Source organism: Bos grunniens, chromosome 1 (genome assembly GCF_055505025.1).
Source record: "Bos grunniens cultivar Pamir isolate PY7600 chromosome 1, Bosgru_T2T1.0, whole genome shotgun sequence".
NCBI classification, from domain to species: domain Eukaryota; kingdom Metazoa; phylum Chordata; class Mammalia; order Artiodactyla; family Bovidae; genus Bos; species Bos grunniens.
This window is the reverse complement of record NC_141165.1, coordinates 134,210-160,471: the sequence shown is the minus strand read 5'-3', so window position 1 is coordinate 160,471 and position 26,262 is coordinate 134,210. Positions and strand designations below refer to the sequence as shown.

At 46.1% G+C, this 26,262-nt stretch overlaps 1 pseudogene; it reads right to left on the bottom strand.

Moving 5' to 3' along the window:
* Positions 1-683: 683 nt before the first annotated feature.
* On the bottom strand, positions 684-26,262 carry LOC147378827 (nuclear receptor subfamily 2 group C member 2-like; annotated as a pseudogene).

Here is a 26,262-nt window from a genome sequence, read left to right as displayed (position 1 = left end):
ATTGTGTTCTTAACACTATTCATAAAACTTCTTAGGTGACAAGTTGAGCATTCAATGAAATGTTAATGGCAAATTATTTGCAAATGTCTATCTTAAGGTGTTTAAAAAATGAATTGGAATTTATCATGGAATATAATTTGGGCTTCACTGGTGCTTCCATGGTAAAGAAGACACAGGTTCTATCCCTGGGTCAGGAAGATTCCCGGGAGAAGGAAATGGCAACCCATTCCAGTATTCTTGTCTGGGAAATCCCATGGACAGAGGAGCCTGGTGGGCTACAGTCCGTGGGGTCCCAAAAGAGTCAGACACAACTTAGCAACTAAACAGCAATAACAACAAATAAGGCTTCTTTGTTTTTCAAGAGACTTATCTTGAAAGTTTTCTTTAATACTAGTCTCTGACATTATAAAATTTTTGTTTTTTGTGCTCTGACAATTTCTAAATACAAACTGGGTTAAAAGATTGTTTCAAAAATCTGCTGCTTCATCAGAAGGCATTAGAACATTTCTTACAGGAAAGAATCCTATTAGTCTTTTAGTTGCTAATGTATGAATCATAACAGGTAAGAAAAAACCAGGTGGAAAATGACTAACATACTGGAAATATTTGCATGTGCAAAAATACCGCTACTTCATTTTTTCTGTATCTGAGCGGCCCCGGGAGGATCCCTGTGCTTCTCATCCTCAGCAGGTGTGTGGTGTGCTCTGTAGATTGGCATCAGTTATCTGGCTGTTATGCTCGGCCATCTGCTTAAGGATGTAGGGGATTATGCTGTCTATGGAAGCATTGCCCATGTGACCAGTAAAAAGCGTTCTTTGGTTATGTTAGTGCTCATCAGCCTGAGTGCCCGCAGGCGGTTTGAGGATCTGGGCCAGTCAGTAGGTGTCTTCCAAGTAGGTTTTCTGAACACAATCCTCCAACTCCATCTATGCTTTTCTTCTAATCTTAAAATCTGGCTTGTGCTGGCCAAATCTGGATTAGTTCAGTCACTCAGTCGTATCTGACTCTTTGTAACCCCTTGGACTGCAGCACACCAGGCCTCCCTGTCCATCACCAACTCCCGGAGCCAACTCAAACTCATGTCCATCGGGTCAGTGATGCCATCCAACCATCTCATCCTCTGTTGTCCCCTTCTCCTCCCACCTTCAGTCTTTCCCAGCATCAGGGGCTTTTCCATTGAGTCAGTTCTTTGCATCAGGTGGCCAAAGTATTGGAGCTTCAGCATCAGTTCTTTCAGTGAATATTCAGGACTGATTTCCTTTAGGATTGACTGGTTTGATCTCCTTGCAGTCCAAGGGACTCTCTTCAAAGAGTTCTCTCCAACACCACAGTTTGAAAGCATCAATTCTTCAGTGCTCAACTTTAATTATAGTCAGACTCTTACATCCATACATGACTACTGGGAAAACCATAGCTTTGACTAGACGGACCTTTGTTGATAAAGCAATGTCTCTGATTTTTAATATGCTGTCTGGGTTGGTTATAGCTTTTCTTCCAAGGAGCAAGCATCTTTTAATTTCATGGCTGCAGTCACCATCTGCAGTGCGTTGGGAGCCCAAGAAAATAAAGTCTGTCACTGTTTCCATTGTTTCCCCATGTATTTGCCATGAAGTGATGGGACAGGATGCCATGATCTTAGTTTTAGAATGCTGGATTCAAAAACCTGGATGCTGGGGACTAAAGAGAGCTATAGCTTTAAGATACGCATACTCATAGCTGTCTATACCCAGCTTTGCTCTTCTGTTACACGGCTCCTGAAACTTCCAGGTGTGCTCCATGACTGAATTTATCCACTTGCCAGAAGGTTTGTCTTCCTGGATATTGTCCTGCAGCTGATTGACTCTGGCCACAGGGTAGTGGGAGGCTTATGTTCTGGGCCAGGCCAAGGTTGGGGAGCTCATTTGAGCAGGCTTGCATCAGGCTGGTTCGGCAATCCTGCCCAAGTGCGTGAAGGGCTAGGCTTAACCCGGCTCAGTGCGTGGAGAGGAAACACAGGCAGAAGTAGCCTTGAGAGGCAGTGCACATTGAGGCACTCTGGAATCGGGCTGGCCACAGGATGTGAATGCTGAGAAGAAGGAGGGCGTGGGCCCCAGTGATGAGTGTGGACTGGTCTCTAATGATGACATAGATGTTCCCTCCTCTGCTGGTGTCTGTCTCACCTGCCAGGCTTGGAGGTGAGGAGCTGTCTGAGGTTTTCAGTGTTTTAGCTAAAGTATCACATGCCAGAGTAATCTCACTTGCCGATTGATGCTCCTGGGGTATTTCTGCAGCATCACCACTGATAAGGGATTCACTTCAGTTGACAAAGGCAGTCACTTCATTTGCCAGTGTGCTCAGATCTGGCTTGTTGCAGCCTTGGAATCCACGGTTAGGAGAAGGGTACCAGCCTCGTGTATGAAGAGTTGCACGCAGTTCACAAGCATCCTGGATCAAGACCTGTTGTCTTGTTCCCCTTTATCTGCCTTGAGTGTGGGAGTGGCTATCAGAGGATTTCTCAGATCCTTCTGGATAAAGGGTTTTCTCGGTTGCAGCAGCACAATTGCTTGGTCTCTCCCTTTGCACATCAAAGTGCTTCTGTTCACCAGTCCCAAACTCTGAATTTATCCCTCCCCCTTCGCTCACCGTAAGTTTGTGAGTCTGGGAACGTTGATCTTATACATCTACAGAGCAGCGTTCATGGATGACACTTGTGGTTCATTCCCTGTATGTGGGCAAAGTGTACCTTCTTGCACATGGCTTTCTTCTTCAGAGTCTAAGTGTAGAACAGATTACTCAGCAAGGTCTTGTACACAGTAGATCTGTGAGAGTTTAGGGGCACTTTGACTGTTGATAGATATTTCATTAAATGGCTGTCAGTGTCTGAGGGCTATTGCTGTGGGGAGACGTGCCACAGTGGTATTCAAGAACCTTATTTCAGGGATTTCCCTGGTGGCCCAGTGGTTAGGAACCTGCCTGCCAGTGCAGGGGGCATGGGTTCAATCCCTGGTCTGGGAAGATACCACATGCCACAGAACAGCCAAGCCCGTGCGCCATGGCTGTTGAGCCTGTGCTTCAGAGCCCGGGAGCCGCAACTGCTGAGCCCTCACACTGCACCTGCTGAAGCCTCAGCTCCACCTTCTGAAGCCTGGGCGCCACACTGAGAGTGGCCCCTGCTCGCTGCACCATAACTAGAGAAAGGCCACGCACAGCCTTGTTAAATTTATTTGTTAAGTAAGCTCACATGCTAGTAAAGTAATGCTCAAAATTCTCCAAGCCAGGCTTCAGCAATATGTGAACCATGAGCTTCCAGACGTTCAAGCTGGTTTTAGAAAAGGCAGACAAACCAGAGATCAAATTGCCAACATCTGCTGGATCATCGAAAAAGCACGAGAGTTCCAGAAAAACATCTATTTCTGCTTTATTGACTATGCCAAAGCCTTTGACTGTGTGGATCACAGTAAACCATGGAAAATTCTGAAAGAGATGGGAATACCAGACCACCTTCCCTGCCTCTTGAGAAATCTGTATGCAGGTCAGGAAGCAACAGTTAGAACCGGGCATGGAACAACAGACTGATTTCAAATAGGAAAAGGAGTACGTCAAGGCTGTATATTGTCACCCTGCTTATATAACTTCTATGCAGAGTGCATCATGAGAAACGCTGGGCTGGAAGAAGCACAAGCTGGAATCAAGACTGCTGGGAGAAATATCAATAACCTCACATATGCAGATGACACCACCCTTATGGTAGAAAGTGAAGAGGAACTAAAAAGCCTCTTGATGAAGGTGAAAGTGGAGAGTGAAAAAGTTGGCTTAAAGCTCAACATTCAGAAAACGAAGATCATGGCATCTGGTCCCATCACTTCATGGGAAATAGATGGTGAAACAGTGGAAACAGTGTCAGACTTTATTTTGGGGGGCTCCAGAATCACTGCAGATGGTGATTGCAGCCATGAAATTAAAAGACGCTTACTCCTTGGAAGGAAAGTTATGACCAACCTAGATAGCATATTCAAAAGCAGAGACATTACTTTGCCAGCAAATGTCCTTCTAGTCAAGGCTACGGTTTTTCCAGTGGTCATGTATGGATGTGAGAGTTGGACTGTGAAGAAAGCTGAATGCCAAAGAATTGATGCTTTTGAACTGTGGTGTTGGAGCAGATTCTTGAGAGTCCCTTGGACTGCAAGGAGATCCAACCAATCCATTCTAAAGGAGATCAGCCCTGAGTGTTCTTTGGAAGGACTGATGCTAAAGCTGAAACTCCAGTACTTTGGCCACCTCATGTGAAGAGTTGACTCATTGGAAAAGACTCTAACTCTGGGAGGGATTGGGGACAGGAGGAGAAGGGGACAACAGAGGATGAGATGTCTAGATGGCATCACTGACTCGATGGACGTGAGTTTGAGTGAACTCCAGGAGTTGGTGCTGGACAGGGAGGCCTGGCCTGCTGCGATTCATGGGGTCCCAAAGAGTCGGACACAACTGAGTGACTGTTCTGAATCTGAATTAAAAAGAACCTTATTTCAAAATTACACAAGCCCTTCCTGTAGCTTGATAGGCTGGTGTATCAGATCAGATCAGATCAGTCACTCAGTCGTGTCCAACTCTTTGCGACCCCATGAATCGCAGCACGCCAGGCCTCCCTGTCCATCACCAACTCCTGGAGTTCACCCAGACTCACGTCCATTGAGTCAGTGATGCCATCCAGCCACCTCATCCTCTGTCGTCCCCTTCTCCTCCTGCCGCCAATCCCTCCCAGTATCAGAGTCTTTTCCAATGAGTCAACTCTTCACATGAGGTGGCCAAAGTACTGGAGTTTTCAGCTTCAGCATCATTCCTTTCAAAGAAATCCCAGGGCTGATCTCCTTCAGAATGGACTGGTTGGATCTCCTTGCAGTCCAAGGGACTCTCAAGAGTCTGCTCCAACACCACAGTTCAAAAGTATCATGTATACCTGTGGTGGATTCATTTTGATATTTGGCAAAACTAATACAATTATGTAAAGTTTAAAAATAAAATTAAAAAAAATAAATAAAAAAAATAAAATCTTTCCAAGATAAAAAAAAAAAAACAAAAAAACAAAAGCATCAATTCTTCGGTGCTCAGCCTTCTTCACAGTCCAACTCTCACATCCATATATGACCACTGGAAAAACCATAGCTTTGACTAGACGAAACTTTGTTGGCAAAGTAATGTCTCTGCTTTTGAATATGTTATCTAGGTTGGACATAACTTTCCTTCCAAGGAGTAAGCGTCTTTTAATTTCATGGCTGCAATCACCATCTGCAGTGATTCTGGAGCCCCCCAAAATAAAGTCTGACACTGTTTCCACTGTTTCACCATCTATTTCCCATGAAGTGATGGGACCAGATGCCATGATCTTCATTTTCTGAATGTTGAGCTTTAAGCCAACTTTTTCACTCTCCACTTTCACTTTCATCAAGAGGCTTTTTAGTTCCTCTTCACTTTCTACCATAAGGGTGGTGTCATCTGCATATGTGAGGTTATTGATATTTCTCCCAGCAGTCTTGATTCCAGCTTATGCTTCTTCCAGCCCAGCGTTTCTCATGATGTACTCTGCATATAAATTAAATAAGCAGGGTGACAATATACAGCCTTGACGTACTCCTTTTCCTATTTGGAACCAGTCTGTTGTTCCATATCCAGTTCTAACTGTTGCTTCCTGACCTGCATACAAATTTCTCATGAGGCAGGTCAGGTGGTCTGGTATTCCCATCTCTTTCAGAATTTTCCACAGTTTATTGTGATCCACACGGTCAAAGGCTTTGGCATAGTCGATAAAGCAGAAATAGATGTTTTTCTGGAACTCTCTTGCTTTTTCCATGATCCATCGGATGTTGGCAATTTGATCTCTGGTTCGTCTGCCTTTTCTAAAACCAGCTTGAACATCAGGAAGTTCATGGTTCACATATTCAATACATTGTTTTGTACTAATAATAACTGGAATGCTTTAAACTAGTTTCTATTTTTTGTGTCATATTTTCAAGGAATTTTTGTTCTGTTTATATTGTTAACCTTTTTTTGAAAGAATTTCAGATTTACAGAAAAGTTGCAAAAGTAGTGCAAAGATGCACTGGGTTCTATATATCCTTCAGTCAGATTTTCCAGTTGTTAACAATGTCCATATTTGCATTCTTTTTCTCTCTCTCTCTACACACACTAATACATATACATACATTGACTGTGGATTTTATTTTTTTCCTGAACTTACTTGAAAATAAGTTGCATACATGATGCCCTGTAGCCTTTCATATTCAGAGTGTATTTACAAGGCAAAAATCAAAATTAAGAAATTGACATTCATCTAACTTGACCATCTAATCCATAGATTCTGCTCAGAATTTGCCTATTTTCTCCACACTTTCCTTTATGAGTTCAAGATCTAACTCTGGACCGTGCAGCATTTAGTTGTCACTCCAGCTTGGAGCAGCCCCTAAATCTTTGTCTTTCATGACTGTGATGTTTTTGAAGAGTAAATGCCACATTGTAGAATCTCTCTTCATTTATGCATTATGAGCAACAATTGTCTTATCTGTTTAAATGTCTATTTTTGTATATGTTACATAAAATAGATAATTTGTCAGTAGTGTAACACGTGTATGATTTATAAACAAAAGGAGCTACATGCTTAAACATTTTTCCATACAATTCATTCATTCCTTCATTTCTTTATTTTTGGCCACACCCACATCACGCAGGATCTTAGTTCCCTGACCAGGGATCAAATCCACATCCCCTGCATTGGGAGCACAGAGTCTTAACCACTGGACCACCAGGAAAGACCCTTTTTAAACTGATGGTGATACATGGAGATAAAGACTTAGAAGCTGCTTTACTAAGTGGTAAGGAGAATAACCAGCCACAATCTAGGAGCCTAGAAAGAAGCTGGAGTATTTCAACTGGGAAATTACTGTGGGAGGCCAGGAGCTTTGAGCTGAATTATTCGGGCTCTGGGTAAGCACATGATTTGTCTTGCATCATTATGTGATCAGATGCTTTGCTGCTGCTGCTGCTAAGTCGCTTCAGTCGTGTCCGACTCTGTGTGATCCCATAGACGGCAGCCCACCAGGCTCCCCGGTCCCTGGGATTCTCCAGGCAAGAACACTGGAGTGGGTTGCCATTTCCTTCTCCAATGCATGAAAGTAAAAAGTGAAAGTGAAGTTGCTCAGTCGTGTCCAACTCTTAGCAACTCCATGGACTACAGCCTACCAGGCTCCTCCATCCATGGGATTTTCCAGGCAAGAGTACTGGAGTGGGGTGCCATTGCGTTCTCCGGATCAGATGCTTTACTGTAATGAAAAAACTTGGTTTAGCATTTGGTAATGTAGCAATTCAAAAGCATATGTTTTCAATTTATTTAGATACTTGATTTTTTTTTGGCTGTCATGGCTGAAAAAGTTCTTCCAACAATATGCTAACCCAAATGGAAAAAGTATATCTTTCACTGTGCTTTCAAAATTGTAACTGTCATTATTTAAAGTCAGACATCCTGGAGTGTGAAGTCAAGTGGGCCTCTACCAACAAAGCTAGTGGAGGTGATGGAATTCCAGTTGAGCTGTTTCAAATTCTAAAAGATGATGCTGTGAAAGTGCTGCACTCAATATGCCAGCAAATTTGGAAAACTCAGCAGTGGCCACAGGACTGGAAAAGATCAGTTTTCATTCCAATCCCAAAGAAAGGCAATGTCAAAGAATGCTCAGACTACCTCACAATTGCACTCATTTCACACGCTAGCAAAGTAATACTCAAAATTCTCCAAGCTCAGCTTCAACAGTATGTGAACCGAGAACTTCCAGATGTTCAAGCTGGATTTGGAAAAGGCAGAGGAACCAGAGATCAAATTGCCAACATCCGTTGGACCATAGAAAAAGCAAGAGAATTACAGGAAAACATCTACTTCTGCTTTATTGACTATGCTAAAGCCTTTGACTGTGTAGATCACAACAAACTGTGGACCAGACCACCATACCTGCCTCCTGAGAAATCTGTATGCAGGTCAAGAAGCAACGGTTAGAACTGGACATGGAACAACAGACTGGTTCCAAATCGGGAAAGGAGTATGTCAAGGCAGTATATTGTCACCCTGCTTATTTAACTTATATGCAGAGTACATCATGAGAAACGCTGGGCTGGAAGAAGCTCAAGTTGGAATCAAGATTGTCGGGAGAAATATCAATAATCTCAGATATGCAGATGACACCACCCAATGGCAGAAAGTGAAGAGGAACTAAAGCCTGTTGACGAAAGTGAAAGAGAAGAGTGAAAAAGCTGGCTTAAAACTCAACATTCAAAAAATGAGGATCATGGCATCTGGTCCCATCACTTCGTCGCAAATAGATGGGGAAACAATGGAAACCGTGACAAACTTTATATCCTTGGGCTCCAAAATCACTGCAGATGGTGACTGTAGCCATGAAATTACAAGTCGCTTGCTCCTTGGAAGAAAAACTATGACCAACCTAGACAGCATATGAAAAAGCAGAGACATTACTTTGCCAACAAACGTCTGTCTAGTCAAAGCTATAGTTTTTCCAGTCATCACATCCAGTCATGTATGTATGTGAGAGTTGGACCATAAAGAAAGCTGAGTGCCGAAGAATTGATGCTTTTGAATTGTGGTGTTGGATAAGACTCTTGAGAGTCCCTTGGACTGTGAGGAGATCCAACCAGTCCATCCTAAAGGAAATCAGTTCTGAATACTCATTGGAAGGACTGATGCTGAAGCTGAAACTCCAATACTTTGGCCACCTGATGTGAAGAACTGACTCATTTGAAAAGACCCTGATGCTGGGAAAGACTGATGGTAGGAGGAGAAGGGGACGACAGAGGATGAGATGGTTGGATGGCATCACCAATGTGATGGACATGAGTTTGAGCAAGCTCTGGAAGTCGGTGATGGACAGGGAGGCCTGGTGTGCTGCAGTCCATGGGGTCACAGATAGTTGGACACGACTGAGCAACTGAACTGTCCACTAATTGTCACTATAGCCGAAGTCAACACATTTGGATCACTTAATTTCTTTGTAAGAGAAAAGTGAAGACTTCATCTTTCAGTCAGTCTGTTCTTTCAGGCCCACAGTCTCTCCTGCAGTCCTCTACGTGGTTACCTCTGTGGACGCTGGCGCGCTTCTCCCAGTCCTTTGCGCCATGTTGGTGGCTGGCAGGCCATTCTAGGTACAGCACTCAGCGGAAGAGGGACACCTCACCCAAGGTGCATCCCCTCCCGGGGCGGCGCTCCGTCAGCAAACGGCTGGTGCTGGATTAAAGGCGGGCTGACTCGCTGAGAGCCGAGACCGCACTGAATGGCCATCACAGGCCCTGAACTGTGCAGGGCATTGGTTAAGGACCTCGTGGGAACTGCATCTCAGTTCAGTCCCTCTTCCTGCCTCCGTCACGTCCCTGCAGTTAACCCTAAGGGCGCTCCCCAGTAGCATTTCTATATGTGACTGTTCCTGTCAGAATCTGCATCCCAGGGAACCTGATCTAAGAAAGTTACCCTCTAAAAAAGAGTGCAAAGAGTCCCCTATGTTTTAAAATGTCTTGTTTTTATAAATCTAACATCACCTACCACATCCATTGCTGTCTTATGCATTGTCTTTGCTACCAATACCTTGCCTGTGAATGATGGAGGGAATACATTCCATGTGGGGTATCAATACTTTATCTGTACCTTTGCTTGGGAATTTCTACAATTCAGTTGAAGTAGTTTTCTGAACTTTTCTATGTATTATAGGTTTTCTAAAAGATGTTATTTTTAGCTGAGGGAAAATATTATTTGGTTCTTTTTTTGTGTGTGGTTCATAAAAAATAGTTCTTCATGTATTTTGTTATTGGAAACAGAATCCAGAAAATACCATAAGCTGAAATGTGTTAGAAATATCAGTGCTTCATACAAATACATAGCAAACGTTCAACACTATGTAATTTGTTCCAACAGTTGTTCCTTTAGTCTTCTATAATGCTTTCACATGTCATGCAACAAGATTTGACTAACAAAGATACACATTTTGGGTTTCGCCGTATGCTTTTTTGGGTATTATTTCAGCCACCTTAACTGTGACAGAACAACTATTTCCTCACTGGATGTGGCTGTGCTTTTGTAAAATGCCTTCGATTTACGTGAGAAACCTCAAAAGAAGCTTCTCAGCATGTATATTACCACATCTCATGACACTGTAGAGTTCTGTGTGTGCTGTTGCATGATTGTAGAAATCCCTGAAAAACTGTAAGCGTTTTTCCTCAAGTCTGAGATGCTTCGTTTTAACCTATTCCGTTCATCTTTATGGCATCATGCTCCCATTTGCTATGTCTGTTTCTGGCAATATGGTAAACTAGATTACCCAGAAAGCTTCCTGTTATAAAATGCTCTCACATATTAGTGAAAATATAAAAAAGTATCATTTTAAAATGTGTAACTGAGGCAGAAAGCATGTAAGAACATTTCCAGTGGACTAAAAATGAAGTATGAACGGAAAACCAGAGCCAAAAGCACACTGGAAGGGGCTTTGACAGCCTGGGGCGTGTGATCAGAAGATCGCTACAGGGAATCTTTGTCTCAGTCGCATAGAGGTTTAGACCTCAGGACCTACACGAGAATAGGGGATAATACCTTGGGACTCTTACGAGTCTAAAGGCTGCATTTGAGACTCCCACAGAAAGCTGGGGCCTTTGAAGATTCACACTAGAAAACTTACCCACTGGTGCAGAATAGTGTCTGAAGGACTTTTGTATGTCTTTATTTAGATTTTGGATAGAAAAAAATTTTCCTGAAAATCCATAACCAGGTCACTATCTTCACCCAGAGCTGGGATTGAAATCTTTCCATCAGTATGGTTCTAGGAAACTCCAAGTCAATAAACTAACAGAGATCCAAGCCTCTGAAAATCCTGGGCTTCTGGCGAAGTAAGTGTAAACCTCTCAGGAGGAGAGCCCTCCTCGAGTTCTGAGAGTGCTGGAGAGCTGACAGTACAAAGTTACAAAGCATGTGAGGAAAGACTTAACACCGGTTGAGTCAGTGTCCTCAGGGAGCTGCAGTTATCTGCTCAAGAGCTTCAGATTAGAGAACTACTGAGGAGTCAAAATCAAATACGGATGCCTAAATCAGTGAGACTCAAGGGTGACTCCTAGAGCTTTTGGAAGGGTGGTGCTGAAACTTACTGAGACGGGAAAGACTAAAGCAGGAAAAGAACATTTTTTGTGGGGGCATAAATCAGGATTTTGGATTTTTACATCATAATTCTGAGGTATCTACTAGCTATTTAAGAAATGAGACCTTTACAGGCAGCTGGATCTATCTATGTATCCATCCATCCACCCATCTGTCCATTTACCTATTAACTATCTCTAACTCTCTTCTGTATCTCTCTGTATATACATCTAGACTTCTGAGTATGGACATTTGGCCTGTGGTTGGCCTCTGCTGACTTCTCCCATTACAATTCCCTCCAGCTCCCCACAGGCATGAGGCCCCTTTTGGCCCTTTGAATGCCAAGGATTCTCAACTATTGTTGCATCTGGAACTACCTGGGGGAGATCTTAAAAATCCTGATGCCTGGGTGCCTGGGTTGCATCCTGTTATATCAGCCTGTTGGGGGTGGAGCCAGGCATCAGTACCTTAAACATTTTTTGTCTCCAGTTTTGTTGAGAAATAATTGACACACAATGCTGCATGAGTTTAAGGCATAGAACATGATGGTTTGATTTACATGTATTGTAAAATGTTCGTGGCAGTACGTGCAGCTAACGTCCATCATCTCACATAGATACAGTATAAAAAGAAAGAAGAGAAAGGAGGCAAGTGATTTTCTCCTTGAGGGGAGAACACTTAGGAGGTTCTCTCTTCACAGCCTTCCTATCATAGAGCAATGTTTGCTGTGGTCATCATGTACATCATGTTCCAGTACTTATTTAGCGTATAGCTAGAAATGTGTGATGGAGAAGGAAATGGCAACCCACTCCAGTGTTCTTGCCTGGAGAATCCCAGGGACAGCGGAGCCTGGTGGGTTGCCGTCTATGGGGTCGCACAGAGTCGGACACGACTGAAGCGACTTAGCAGCAGCAGCAGCAGAAATGTGTGAAGTGAAGTCGCTCAGTCGTGTCCAACTCTTTGCGACCCCGTGGACTGTGGCCTACCAGGCTCCTCCATCCATGGCATTTTCTAGGTAAGAGTACTGGAGTGGGTTGCCATTTCCTTCTCCAGGGGATCTTCCGGACCCAGGGATCGAACTCGGGTCTCCTCCATTGCAGGCAGACACTTTACCCTCTGAGCCACCGGACTGGGGAAATGTGTGTATTTATTTACTTCATATGGCTGCTCCTGGGTCTCTTGCTGTGCATGGGCTTCCTCTAGTTGTGGGATGCAGGTGGGGCCCTCTCTTCCCGTGGGGCTTCTCTGGCTGCAGAGCATGGGCTTCTGTGCCCCGGCTTCAGCAGCGGTGGCGCTCGGGCTCAGCAGGTGCAGAGCACAGGCTCCGTGTGTGCCCGGGCTCGGAACATGGAGTTGCAGATAACTTTTTGAGTTAGTGTTTTCATTTTCTTTTGGATATATTCCCAGAAATGGAATTATAAGATCTGTTGTAGTTCTACTTTAATTTTTTGAGGAATCTTGTGGGTTCCTCCACACTGTTTTCCATAGTTGCCGTACCAATTTACATTCCCACCAACATTGCACAAGGGTTCCGTCCTCTCCACATCTATACTAGCATTGTTATTTCTTCTCTTATTGATGATGGCTATTCTAATAGATCAGATCAGATCAGATCAGTCACTCAGTCGTGTCCAACTCTGCGACCCCATGAATCACAGCACGCCAGGCCTCCCTGTCCATCACCAACTCCTGGAGTTCACTCAGACTCACGTCCATCGAGTCAGTGATGCCATCCAGCCATCTCATCCTCTGTCGTCCCCTTCTCCTCCTGCCCCCAATCCCTCCCAGCATCAGAGTCTTTTCCAATGAGTCAACTCTTCACATGAGGTGGCCAAAGTACTGGAGTTTCAGCTTCAGCATCATTCCTTCCAAAGAAATCCCAGGGCTGATCTCCTTCAGAATGGACTGGTTGGATCTCCTTGCAGTCCAAGGGACTCTCAAGAGTCTTCTCCAACACCACAGTTCAAAAGCATCAATTCTTCAGTGCTCAGCCTTCTTCACAGTCCAACTCTCACATCCATACATGACCACAGGAAAAACCATAGCCTTGCCTAGACGAACCTTTGTTGGCAAAGTAATGTCTCTGCTTTTGAATATGCTATCTAGGTTGGTCATAACTTTCCTTCCAAGGAGTAAGCGTCTTTTAATTTCATGGCTGTAGTCACCATCTGCAGTGATTTTGGAGCCCCCCAAAATAAAGTCTGACACTGTTTCCACTGTTTCCCCATCTATTTCCTATGAAGTGATGGGACCAGATGCCATGATCTTCGTTTTCTGAATGTTGAGCTTTAAGCCAACTTTTTCACTCTCCACTTTCACTTTCATCATGAGGCTTTTTAGTTCCTCTTCACTTTCTGCCATAAGGGTGGTGTCATCTGCATATCTGAGGTTATTGAGATTTCTCCTGGCAATCTTGATTCCAGCTTGTGTTTCTTCCAGTCCAGCGTTTCTCATGATGTACTCTGCATATAAATTGAATAAGCAGGGGACAATATACTGCCTTGACGTACTCCTTTTCCTATTTGGAAACAGTCTGTTGTTCCATGTCCAGTTCTAACTGTTGCTTCCTGACCTGCATACAAATTTCTCAAGAAGTGAGGTGATATCTCACTGTGGTTTTAATTTGCATCTCCCAAATGACTAGTGATGTAGAACATCTCTTTTATGTACCTATTGCCCTTTTATATACATTCTTTGGAACATTGTTTATTTAGATTCTTTGCCCATTTTTAATTGGGTTATTTGCTTTTTTATTAGTGAGCTGTATGTCTTCTTTATATATTTTGGATATCAACCCCTCATCAGATATATATCTGATATATACCATATGAACAATAGAGTTCGCAAATATTTTTTCTCATTCTGTAGGTTGTCTGGTCCCTTCAGGCTTCAGTACTTTTTAAATCTCCACGTGATTCCAATGTGTAGCAAAATTTGGAAACAGACTGCTGAAGCCCCTGTCTGCTTTAAGTGCAGTTCTCACGCAGCAAACGTGGTCCTTCCAGCAGCAGCACTGGCATCACTTGAGAGCTTGTTGGAGAGGGAGATCTCAGCAGCCCTCTTGAATCAGATCCCACATTTTAACCAGCTCTTCCAGGGATTTATGCTCACAGTAACATCTGGGCAGCACCATATCTGTCTCTGCTGAAGCTGTCTTCTCCATCATGCCTGCACCCCCCACCCCCATCCTGCTGGCTCATTCCCACCTCCTTGATTGGTCTCAGGTATCCCTCTCCTGGAAACCTTCCTCATCCTTCCCCCTACATACTCAGGCTGGTCTTCAAGGGATGCCCTAACTGTGACTTTTGGCTCAGCCACTAGTCTTCTCGATTTTACCCACAGTGGGAGGGGCAACATTGCTGATAGTAGTTGCTCAGTGTTTGTTGAATTGAGTGGCTAAGGTGGACGCAGCCAGGTGGGACTCATAGGTGTACATGGTAAGGACCTAGGTCTGTGAGATCAAACTACTGAGGATTCTGGCTCTAACAGCAGTAGCCCCTGATGTGATGAGGTCTGACCACAGGCTGCATGAGGCTATTGATTTTCTTTTATCTTTGCTGTGGCGAAGGAGACTGTGGCTTGCAAGGTGTGTGCTCATAGCTAGAGGAGGAATCTGAATTCTGTAGGTATCTCCCTCATAAGCTTCCCTGGTAACATGCAGAGAATGAGGAGTGAGGATAGCTTGGGTTTCTTCTATGATCTTATTAAAATTATTTCCATGATAAGTTTATTTTCCTAATTGTAAAACCAGTACACAAAGAAGCACAATTGGAGGAAGGTGGTTAAAAAGTGCAAACTTCCAGTTACAAGACAAATAAGCAGTAGGGTGTCCTGTTCAGCATGACGACTGTGGTTGACAGTGCTGTGTGATACATGGTTGACCCTTTGAATAATGCAGGGTTAGGGGTGCCTACCCACCCTCCTCGCATGGAGAATCTAAGTGTAACTTTTGACTCCTTACAAATTTTACTAGTAGCCTACTGTTCACCAGAAGCTTAACCAATAACCTAAACAGTTGATAAACACATATTTTGTATGTTGTACTTATTATATCCTGTATTCTTACAATAAGGTAAGCTAGAGAAAATAAAATGTTTGTAAGAAGATCAGTTCAGTTCAGTCACTCAGTCACATCCGACTCTTTGCAACCCCGTGGACTGTAGCATGCCAGGCCTCCCTGTCCATCACCAACTCCCAGAGCTTGCTCAAACTCATGTCCATTGAGTCGGTGATGCCATCCAACCATCTCATCCTCTGCCGTCCCCTTGTCCTCCTGCCTTCAATCTTTCCCACCATCAGGATCTCTTCTACTGAGTAAGTTATTTGCATCAGGTGGCCAAAGTATTGGAATTTCAGCTTCAGCATCAGTCCTTCCAATGAATATTCAGGACTGATTTCCTTTAGGATTGACTGGTTGGATCTCCTTGTTGTCCAAGGGACTTTTTAAGAGTCTTCTCCAACACCACAGTTCAAAAGCATCAATTCTTCAGTGCTCAGCTTTCTTTATGGTCCAACTCTCACATCCCTACATGACTACTGGAAAAACCATAGATTTGACTAGATAGACCTTTGTCAGCAAAGTAATGTCTTTGTTTTTAAATATGCTGTTTAGGTTGGTCATAGCTTTTCTTACGAAGGAGCAAGCATCTTTTAATTTCAAGGGTGCAGTCACTATCTGTAGAGATTTTGGAGCCCAAGAAAATAAAGTCTGCCACTGTTTCCATTGTTTTTCCATTTACTTGCTATGAAGTGATGGGACTGGATGCCATGATCTTAGTTTCTTGAATGTTGAGTTTTAAGCCAGCCTTTTCACTCTCGTCTTTCACTTTCATCAAGAGGATTTGGTTCTTCTTTGCTTTCTGCCATAAGGGTGGTGTCATCTGCGTATCTTTTTATGGTGGCCTAGTGTAATCAGTCGCTTCATGGTAGCCTCACCTGCACAGTAATGAAAGAGTCATTATACAATTTGTACGGCATACAGTTCTACAGTCATTTCATAATATAGTGTTGAAACACCGTTATATTTGAAAAAACCCCACAAAAACACTTACCTGTTATGATAGGCTGATAATACAGTTTCTCCAATTACAAGAGAGAGGCATACTGTATGTTAACAACTACTGTATGTTAACATAACTGTATGTATGTAATTCTTTGAAAATGAAGTTATAAAACAGTAAGAAAACTGATACATTACTTACAGTAAATGTCACTCACCCTGTGCCTGTGTTGCTGTTCAGTCGCTAAGTTGTGTCTGACTCTGAGACTCCATGGACTGCAGCATTCCAGGCTTTTCTGTCCTTCACTGTCTCCTGGAGTTTGCTCAGATTCATGCCCATTGATTTGGTGATGCTTTCTAACCATTGCCTCCTCTGATACCTACCTGTGTGTGTGGTGTGTATATATACATATATATAAATGTATATATGCTAGTAATATCTTATGAAAAAATGGTGGTGGAGAAGCTGAGGGAATAAAAATTCTAGTTGTATACTGAAATGACATTCTTGCAGACAGAAGCCATATATGACTTAACTCTCTCCTTGTCGCTGGGGAGAAGTCTTCTCTAGCTCTGGCAGAGGCCATGTGTGACTTAACTATTTCTCCCCATCGCTGGGGAGAAGTCTTCTCTAGCTCTGCTTGGGGTCACCTCCCTCAGAGTGGCCCTGGAGGTGTCCGTGTCAGCCACTGAGCCTTCTGCACAGAACCGGCAGCTCCTCTCCTCCTGCCTCTGCCCCTGGTTCCACGTGTGGAGGGCCCTCTGGTGACAGACACATGACTACAGACTGAGAGGCACCCTTTAGTCTTCAGCATCATTTTCAGATTTAGGGGGGATTGTGTGCCACGGGAAAGAGGAAGCAAAGACTCCTTTGATTCGTGGAAGGAACTCCTTTTGCTTCTGGTCCCTGCCTTTGTTCCTTGGTACGGCTTCTTCTCCCTTCTCCATTGTTACGCTGCTGACTGTCGTGACTGTGACAACCTGTGGCTTTTTCATCTGTTTTTCAGCCCGGTTCACACCCTCCAAATGCCAGCAGAGACATAAGAAACTATAACTCAGACTGGGGAAATGGCTAGCCTTTCATATTGTTCTTTGGTATTTGCATTGTTTTAATTACTCTTTCTTATTATAATGGTGACATTGTCGAAAGCTTCAAAAGCTCACCATGGGGCCTTCTTATTGATGATAGTGATAGGATGCTCTCAAGGGAAGAGGGGGAAGGCTCGAGTGAGTAGCTGGCTGAGTTCTTTAGCAAGCTGGTTATGTGGGGGTTAGAAATGAATGTGTGAAATATTCATTGGGGAGAACGGTTTGGGGATTGTCTTCCCTGATTTTCTCGTCAGCTTGCTCCACCTTCTGAGGGCAAGAGAGATTTCTGTCCTTATTTAGCCTTGACTGGAAGTGTCATAGCAGTGGTGCATGATGGGAACTTATCTGTAAGGCTGATTTTATTGTAATGAGGGCAGAATGAGCAAAAAGTTACATTCAGACATTGGAGATTCCTGCCTTTCTCCACTTTTCTTTGTCTGCCTCTAGGACACTTACGGAGAAGGCAATGGCACCCCACTCCAGTACTCTTGCCTGGCAAATTCCATGGACGGAGGAGCCTGGTGGGCTGCAGTCCATGGGGTCGCTAGGAGTCGGACACGGCTGAGCGACTTCACTTTGACTTTTCACTTTCATGCATTGGAGAAGGAAATGGCAACCCACTCCAGTGTTCTTGCCTGGAGAATCCCAGGGACGGGGGAGCCTGGTGGGCTGCCGTCTATGGGGTCGCACAGAGTCAGACACGACTGAAGCGACTTAGCAGCCGCAGCAGCAGCAGCAGGACATTTAACCCCAAAATGTGTGGTTTCCTGTCAGTCTGGAGGCTCCTGCTTTTCTTTGCCCAAGGACCCTGCTGTTTGTGGATGTGTGGCTTCCTGCCCTGTGACCCTTGTCCCCTTCTCTGCTCAAATCCTGCTGTAACGTCCCCCTCAAGCAGTAGGGAGTCAGGCGGCGAGCTCCTCTCTCGCACAAGGCAGGCCGGGCTCGCCGAATTCTCCTGGCTGGATCCACCAAAGACGTTCCCAGTGGAAGGTTCCCGTCTCAATGCAGGAAGTATTCCGAGACAGGAAGGTCAAGAAAGCAAAATGAGGATTTATTTACTTAAGAGATAGTACGCTCTCAAGGGGAGAGCAGGAGGCTGGGGTGAGTATGCATACAGCAGAAATGAAGGCGCAGATGTTCATTGGGAAGGAAGGGATTTGAGGGTCTTATCTGCTGATTTTCAGGCCAGCTCCACCTTCCTGAGGAGAAGAGGGATTTTTGTCTCTCTTTAGCCTCGAGCAGAAGCGTCATGGCAGTAGTGCCTGATGGGAATTTCTCTGCAAGGCTGAGTTTTTAAAAAACTGTTCTTTGTCCGCACCGGGTCCTCCTTGCCGCTCGGGGGCGTTGTCTAGGTGCGGTGAGCGGAGGCCGCTCCCTGTGGCCGCGGGCCCGGCTTTTCACCGCGGCGGCTTCTCTCGTTGCAGAGCGTACGCTGTAGGCCTGTGCGCTGCAGTAGCTGTGGCCCGCGGGCCAGTTGCTGCGCGGCCTGTGGCATCTGCCCAGAGCAGGGACTGAACCCGCGTCCCCTGCGCTGGGTGGGGGATTCTTACTCACTGTACCACCGGGGAAGTCCCGCAAGCCCTCTGGCTAATTTTATTGTATCGAGAGCATAATGAGCAGCACGTACGTCTTCCTCAATCCAGGTTACTACATCGAGGAAAAGTTTCTAGAAGCCTTGCATGCTGGATGAACTTCAATTGAGAGGCCAGATGAAAGTGTAGCAAGATTTTCTTACAGATTTAATAACCGAAGAGGCGTCTATTGTCGCTGTCACGTCCGTTTTTTCTCTTTATCTTTTCTATGTTGTGTATTTGTCATCATTCTTTAGAAACTGTATTACATCTTTCAGCCTGCCTTAAATTTCTGAGAAGTCCTGTTTTAAGAAATACATATGAGGAGGAAAGAATAGAGACCAAGCCCAGGGAGACAGGGTAAATAGAAATCAGGAATACGATGCGTGTGTACTAACAGTGAGGGCTTCCCAGGCGGCGCTAGTGGTGATTCAGCTGCCAATGCAGGAGACTAAAGAGACGTGGCTTCGATCCCAGGGTTGGGAAGATCCCCTGGAGTAGGAAATGGCCCCTCACTCCAGTATTCTTGTCTGGAAAATTCCATGGTCAGAAGAGCCTGGTGGGCTACAGTCATGGGGTCGCAAGAGTCAGACACAACTCAACGACTATATAAAAATAACTTGAACATAAAATAGACTACAAGATTATCTTTTCTAGAGTTGGAAGATGAATTTAGTAAGTCTGGCATTTTTGCATTAAAAAGTATATAATACATTTGTGTGAAATTAGAGTAGATTATCAGTGTTCTTTTGAGTAGTCCAGATAATTAGAAAAAGAAGTGGGCAGGAGGGGGAACCCAGTAGAAGTAAGATTTAATTTTATATGTAATCAGAAGAAATATTCTAAGTAATTCATCACTAATTCAAAGAGTCAAGAGAAATCTAGGAAAAGTCCTAGGAGACATAATTAGCTATGCAGAGGTTGAAACATTTGCAAAATGTCACAGTTATAAATTGTAACTTTTTCCCTCATGAGACCTGAATAATGTTTCATCCACAAATCTCAAAAGAATTTTCAGCAAGTCTCAACAAGAAATACTTGCACTTGATAAAGGAGTTTTCACCTCAACAGAGGAGTCTGGCTTTGGAAGGTTTGCTTCTTGTTTTTTGGAAAGCTTTCTGGAAGTCTGCCCCTTACACTTTCTGGGCTTCACTTCCTCTTTATGAAAAATGGGGGAACCATGCCTGTGGCCAGTTCACCCCCAAGGGCGCTGCAGAGTGACTGGAGTCCATCTGCTCGCAGTCCTGGGCTGTGAGAGGGCTCAGTCAGCGCCAGCGGCCAATTGGTTCTGGGCTCCGCTTCCGTGGCCTCGGTGTGAGGCCTCCTGCACGGGACCGGGGGCAGGACTAGGCAGGACTGACCCTGCTTCAGGGTGACCAGCCTTACAGATGCCCTCAGACACGGGATGTGGGACGAGCCCTGGTGAAAGGTGAGTGAATCCCCTGAGAGGAGGCTCTGTGGAGGGGCTGATGTGGGGCCTGCTGAGGGCGGGCTGTCATCCCGGGGGCAGTGGGCACGGACCGCCTCCGTGGCCCAGGCTGTCCCTCTGGGCGGGTCACTTGGCTTCTCAGGCCTTCGGCCCCCCAGTCTGCTGGTGGGTTGATGGTAGCGTGGGCTGATGAGTCATTTGCTCAGAACAGGGCAGAAAGGGGTTAGGGCCTGGGGCGGGGCCTGGGGGTCCAGTGGAGACGTGCACGAGCTTGGCCTTGCCTCTGCCCCTGGGGAGGAGGCATGGAGCAATGTGGGTGCAGTGACCGCTCCTGTCCCCAGGCCCTGCCCGCATTGGCCCCTCAGGCTCCGGGTTGGGGAGCTCGTGGGGTGTGGGTCCCACTGTGCCCACCAGGGAGGCCTGGAGGACTTGGTGAGGAGGCACCGGTGTGGCCTTCACCTGGGCAGGCGCTTCGGAGCCAGGGTCCTGCGGGAGCGCTTGCCCTGCACATGGGTTTCAAGCCCACAGCAGACATGAGCTTCTAGCGGCTCTGTTTCCTGACACACCAAGTCCTGACACCCAGTACGCCCACCGCCCTTGAGGACTGGGTGTCAGGTGCTGCTGGGCTCCAGGTGCCGCTTCTGGGTCTCTCCTGACTGTGTGCCCGGCGGCCGCATCACCGAGTCAGGCCATCAGGTGGCGTCGGGGCCGGGACGAGAGCGCAGTCCAGGCCCCAGGCGGCGGGGGATGGGGGTGGGGTGGGGGGTGGTGGTGGGGGCAGCTGTAGGTGCGCCCTCCACCCGCCCCCCAGGCAGAGACCACCGCCCCCTACAGACTATCACGAGGTCAGTCCTGTGGACCCTGCTCGCGCCCTAGCCTGGCTGGAGCTCTTTGCCTCAACAGGGAAGGTTTACTTCTTCCATTTGGGCTCAAGTAGGCGATTATGGAGAAGGCAATGGCACCCCACTCCAGTACTCTTGCCTGGAAAATCCCATGGATGGAGGAGCCTGGTAGGCTGCAGTCCATGGGGTCGCGAAGAGTCGGACACAACTGAGCGACTTCACTTTCACTTTTCACTTTCATGCATTGCAGAAGGAAATGGCAACCCACTCCAGTGTTCTTGCCTGGAGAATCCCAGGGACGGGGGAGCCTGGTGGGTTGCTGTCTCTGGGGTCGCACAGAGTCCGACACGACTGAAGTGACTTAGCAGCTTAGTAGCAGTCGATTATGAAACCAAAGCTGAGACCAACACAGCACAGGCTTTGTTCAGAGGCCAAAGAATGGTGAAGTGGGAACAAAGCTCACAGCTCAACTTCTCACCCACCTGGAGAGAGTGGTTTGGTTTTAAAAGTAAAGACAAAGGGAGGAGGAGTGAGGCTAATACTGGGGAGGCAGGTACATTTAGGGGAAGGGCAGGGCTTTTCCAGGTTAGTGGGGTGCCACCTCCTTGATCTGTATTCAGGTCAGGAAGCAACAGTTAGAACTGGAGATGGAACAACAGACTGGTTCCAAATCGGAAAAGGAGTACGTCAAGGCTGTATACTATCACCCTGCTTATTTAACTTATATGCAGAGTACATCATGAGAAACTTCCAGCTGGGCTGGATGAAGCACAAGCTGGAATCAAGATTGCTGAGAGAAATGTCAATAACGTCAGATATGCAGAAGACACCACCCTTATGGCAGAAAGTGAAGAGGAACTAAAGAGCCTTTTGATGAAAGAGGAGAGTGAAAAAGTTGGCTTAAAGCTCAACATTCAGAAAACTAAGATCAGGACATCTGGTCCCATCACTTCATGGGAAATAGATGGGGAAACAATGGAAACAGTGACTGACTGTATTTTCTTGGGCTCGAAAATCACTGCAGATGGTGACTGCAGCCATGAAATTAAAAGATGCTTGCTCCTTGGAAGAAAAGTTATGACCAACCTAGACAGCACATTAAAAAGCAGGGATATTACTTTGCCAACAAAGTCCATCTAGTCAAAGCTATGGTTTTTCCAGTGGTCATGTGTGGATGTGACAGTTGGACTATAAAGAAAGCTGAGTGCTGAAGAATTGATGCTTTTGAACTGTGGTGTTGGCGAAGACTCTTGAGAGTCCCTTGGACTGCAAGGAGATCCAACCAGTCCATCCTAAAGGAAATCAGTCCTGAATACTCACTGGAAGGCCTAGTGCTGAAGCTGAAACTCCAATCTTTTGGCCACATGATGCGAAGAACTGCCTCATTGGAAAAGCCCCTGATGCTGGGAAAGATTGAAGGTGGGAGGAGAAGAAGACAACAGGATGAGATGGCTGGATGACATCACCGAGTCAATGGATTTGAGTTTGAGTTGGCTCTGGGAGTTGGTGATGGACAGGGAGGCCTGGTGTGCTGCAGTCCATGGGGATGCAAAGAGTCAGACATGACTGAGTGACTGAACTCCACCGAACCTCCTTTTTACCTTTTTTTGGTTCTTCATGTTGGGTCATGGCCACAGGCAGGTGTGTCACTTTTAATATAATCATGTAAGCAGTGAGTGGTGGCGTGAAGTGAGGTATTAGTTCCCTGCCCAGGGACTGAACCTGGGGAGCCTGGATGAGAACCAGGAATCCTAGCCACCAGACCAGCAAGGGCTAGAGGCTAGAAGCTGTTTTTCCCTGGATCTTTGCCCCCAGTGAAAAATGTTTTTACCATGATGGCAGAAACTGTAAATGGAGTATGAAATTTATTATTAGAGACACAAAGTAACAACAGGTGGGAGAGCACATGGAGAGATAGTTTGTTAAGATAGAAGCAAGGCAGGGAAAGGGTGTGGGCATCCCCCCAGTGAGGGGGAGCTCAGTAAAGAGGCCTGGTCAAGTCATTTATAGCAGTCATTTAGGGCAGTTCTTCCGGGTATTTGTCTTCCTTCAGGCCAGTTACCTGGTTTCTTTTCCCACACCTGACCTACCCTGGGAGCCTCCCCTGGGTGCACACTTGCCCCTTAGCCAAGATGGATCTCGAAGTGAAGCCTCCTGGGAGGAGCAAGACTCGTATGGCCTGGCATTCTCTCTTGAGTTCTGACCCAAGAAGCCTTTCTGTGCATGTGCAGTGTCTCCCTTGTCCCAAAAGTCTGAATTCTTTAATCATACAGGCTTATGCCCTCTTTTCATCCTTGCTGTGACTATTACCTTAAGGTGTTTACAAGAGACAAACACTGGCTATTTACTCTCTGTTGTTATTTCCATTTCAGAGGGCAAACAGGAGGCTGACTGTAAATACCTAGACTGAAGCCCACCTATTTCTTCTCTCAGAAATGCTAACAGTTGTAAGCATCCAGCCTGAAGCCCACTTTTTCATGCCCCATGAAATGCAAACAGGAGGCCAGTTATAAATGTCTAGCCTGGAGCCCATCTATCTCCTACATCAATAATACACTAAAATGAACACACAGTGAGACCGGGGTCTGCTGGAGGTCAGATTCATCTGGGTCCTAGTGAAGTAGAAAAATATTAGGTAATCAGTGTAGTATAGGGTCAAAAGGAAAAAAAGCCTCAGTTTCTTCTAAAAATCTGTTTCCAATCTCCACTTATGTTTCACGTAAGCACTTTGCTCCAGTAATCTATAACCATACTGGCTGTTCCAGTTTCTTGAGATTCAAAGAGAATGCCTCCATGTCCCCTTGATGTGAAGGCCATCAAACACCCAAACCCATGACACGACAAGTGGAAACTGACCAAGGAGAAAAACACCAGGTGGTCCATTACGTTTAGAACAAACATCTGGTCCTGAGATAATGGCCTGATGTCACAAGAAATTTAGATCGGGGGATGGAGACTCAATATCATAAGAAAATTCAAGAACTGGGAGATTAAAAAAAAGGGGGCCATAAAATTGACAGACTGACATGATGATTCTTAAACTGATTGGCCAGGGATTACGTACATCAGGACCCTAAGCCAACCAAAAACGAACAGGTGGGTCAATATTGGTAAAGATACAAACTGTTTTGATTTTCACCATTTTAGGGAACTCTTTCCCCCTCCCAGTGTCTTTTCTGGGAGCCCTGTACTTCTATTCTCTGAAATGAAACTCTGCCCCTGTGTGTCTCTGCATGTCCGTGGAAGATCATTCGTTGACATCGCAGCCTGAACCCGGATTCTCGTTTCACTAATTGGCTCCATCTGGTTTTGTTTGTAGCTTCCTGTCTTCTCTCTGGACCCTGTAACTTAAAGACTTCTGTTAACTCCTGCTAAAGGTGGGGATTGGAGAGTTGTGAACAAGGACACCCCTACTAAAGGAGGTTTCAGGTGCTGCTACAGATCCTCTGATCATACCCCGAGAATACGGGGGTAAGGGTGGGGGTGGGGGGAGTCGCTCAAGCAGCAGGGCAGATAGCTTGCTCTGGATGCTCGTGTGGGGAGGGGAGCACAGCAACAAGGGCTCCGCCTGCAAACTCCAGAACCACTCACAGATCGGCTCCGGAACTGCCTACTAGCCCTGGAGGAAGGGGCGGGGTCTCAGGCCTCCTGGAGTGACAGGGAGAAGGGGTGTCCCCCTAGTAGACCTGGAGGAAGGGGCGGGGTCTCAGAGCCACCTCGGGACCTGCTGGGAGGCTCCTGGGCTCAGCACAGGCTGGGTGCTCACTGCCGAGACGCGCCTCAGGCGCAGTGGGGCTGCCCGGGTGGGCGGGGCCCTGAGCCGGCCACTCACCACCTTCCTGCCCCTCCTCCCTCGAGGGTGTCTGGGGAGTCTCTTCCCCCGGCAACCAAGGGCAGAGCCCTTACCCGTCCCCCCACGGAGCGCACTAGAGACTTGGCACCTGGCTGGGGGCTGGGCACGTGGTGGTGTCTGCCCACACCCTCCAAAATGCCTGTGCCGAGCAGGAGCGCCAGCGCTCAGCATGAACCTCACGGATTCGTGCAGACGGCATAGGTGCAGGGGGCTGTCCCTAATGGGCTGGAGGCTTTAGATCGGGGCAGGGAGCCGCCCACCAGCTGCATGGGCTTCCTGGGCAGCGGTGACAAACGACCACGCGGACGCTCTGAACAACAGAAGCCTGTCCTCTCTCAGTCCTGGAGACCAGACATCTGAGGTCAGGGTGTCCCAGCACCGAGCTCTCTCCAGAGGCTCCAGCCTCTTCCAGTTTTTTCGGCTCCAGGAATCCCCGGAGCCAACACTGTTTCAATGTGTCCAAAGTGGTCTGTGAAGTTTTATGCTGGGGATTTCTCGCTGTAGGATGCTCTTCATTTGGGGAGACCTGTTGAAGTTGACCATGATCAAATAGAGACATTAACAGACAACAATCAGCTTTATACCAGTAGGAGATAGGCAACATACTCGCAACACCCGACTCAAGTGTGAAATCATCGCATTAACTTGGTCAGATTAATCACTTTGATGTTCGGGCCTACAGCCCTCCACCTTCAGGCCTCAGCTCCCAGAGTGTACCTTCACAGGAGAGATTGATTTCCTGCTTCCAAGAAGACAGCCGGGAGATGGAACCCTTAACCTCACCCTTGAACTGTGCCCTTTAACATGCTGCTGGGGACAGGAGGAAGACCGGCCCATCTCCAGGACCTGCAGTGGTCTGTTTTCTCCTTTACAGTCTCACTGGCTTCGCCTGTTCACTAGGATGCGGGTCGGAGTGGTTCTTTGTGTGCTCACAATTTTCTCCCTTCAGAAGCCACATGGAACCATCAGAGAAACTGAATTTCAGAAGATATAGCTGATCAGAAACCCAGTGTTCATTATTCAGAATTGTTTATGTTTTTCCTGGAGCAAATAGTTACTGGAACCACCAAGTGAATAATAAAACTTAATCCCTCTACACTGTAACATTTACCATGGATTCATCTGAGCTTTATTTATTTACACCCCAAGGTGAGCATCTAAACTGCCCCTAGGTGTGGGCAGCAAACCCTTTCAGTGAGCTCCCCAAGTTGAATGAGAAATAGGAGCATTTTCTCTGCATTTAACACACAGCAGGCTGGGTATTAGGAATTCACAGATTTTGTGACTTTTAATTCTGAGTAACGTGTTACCGAAGCAGGTTTTCGTTCCCCAT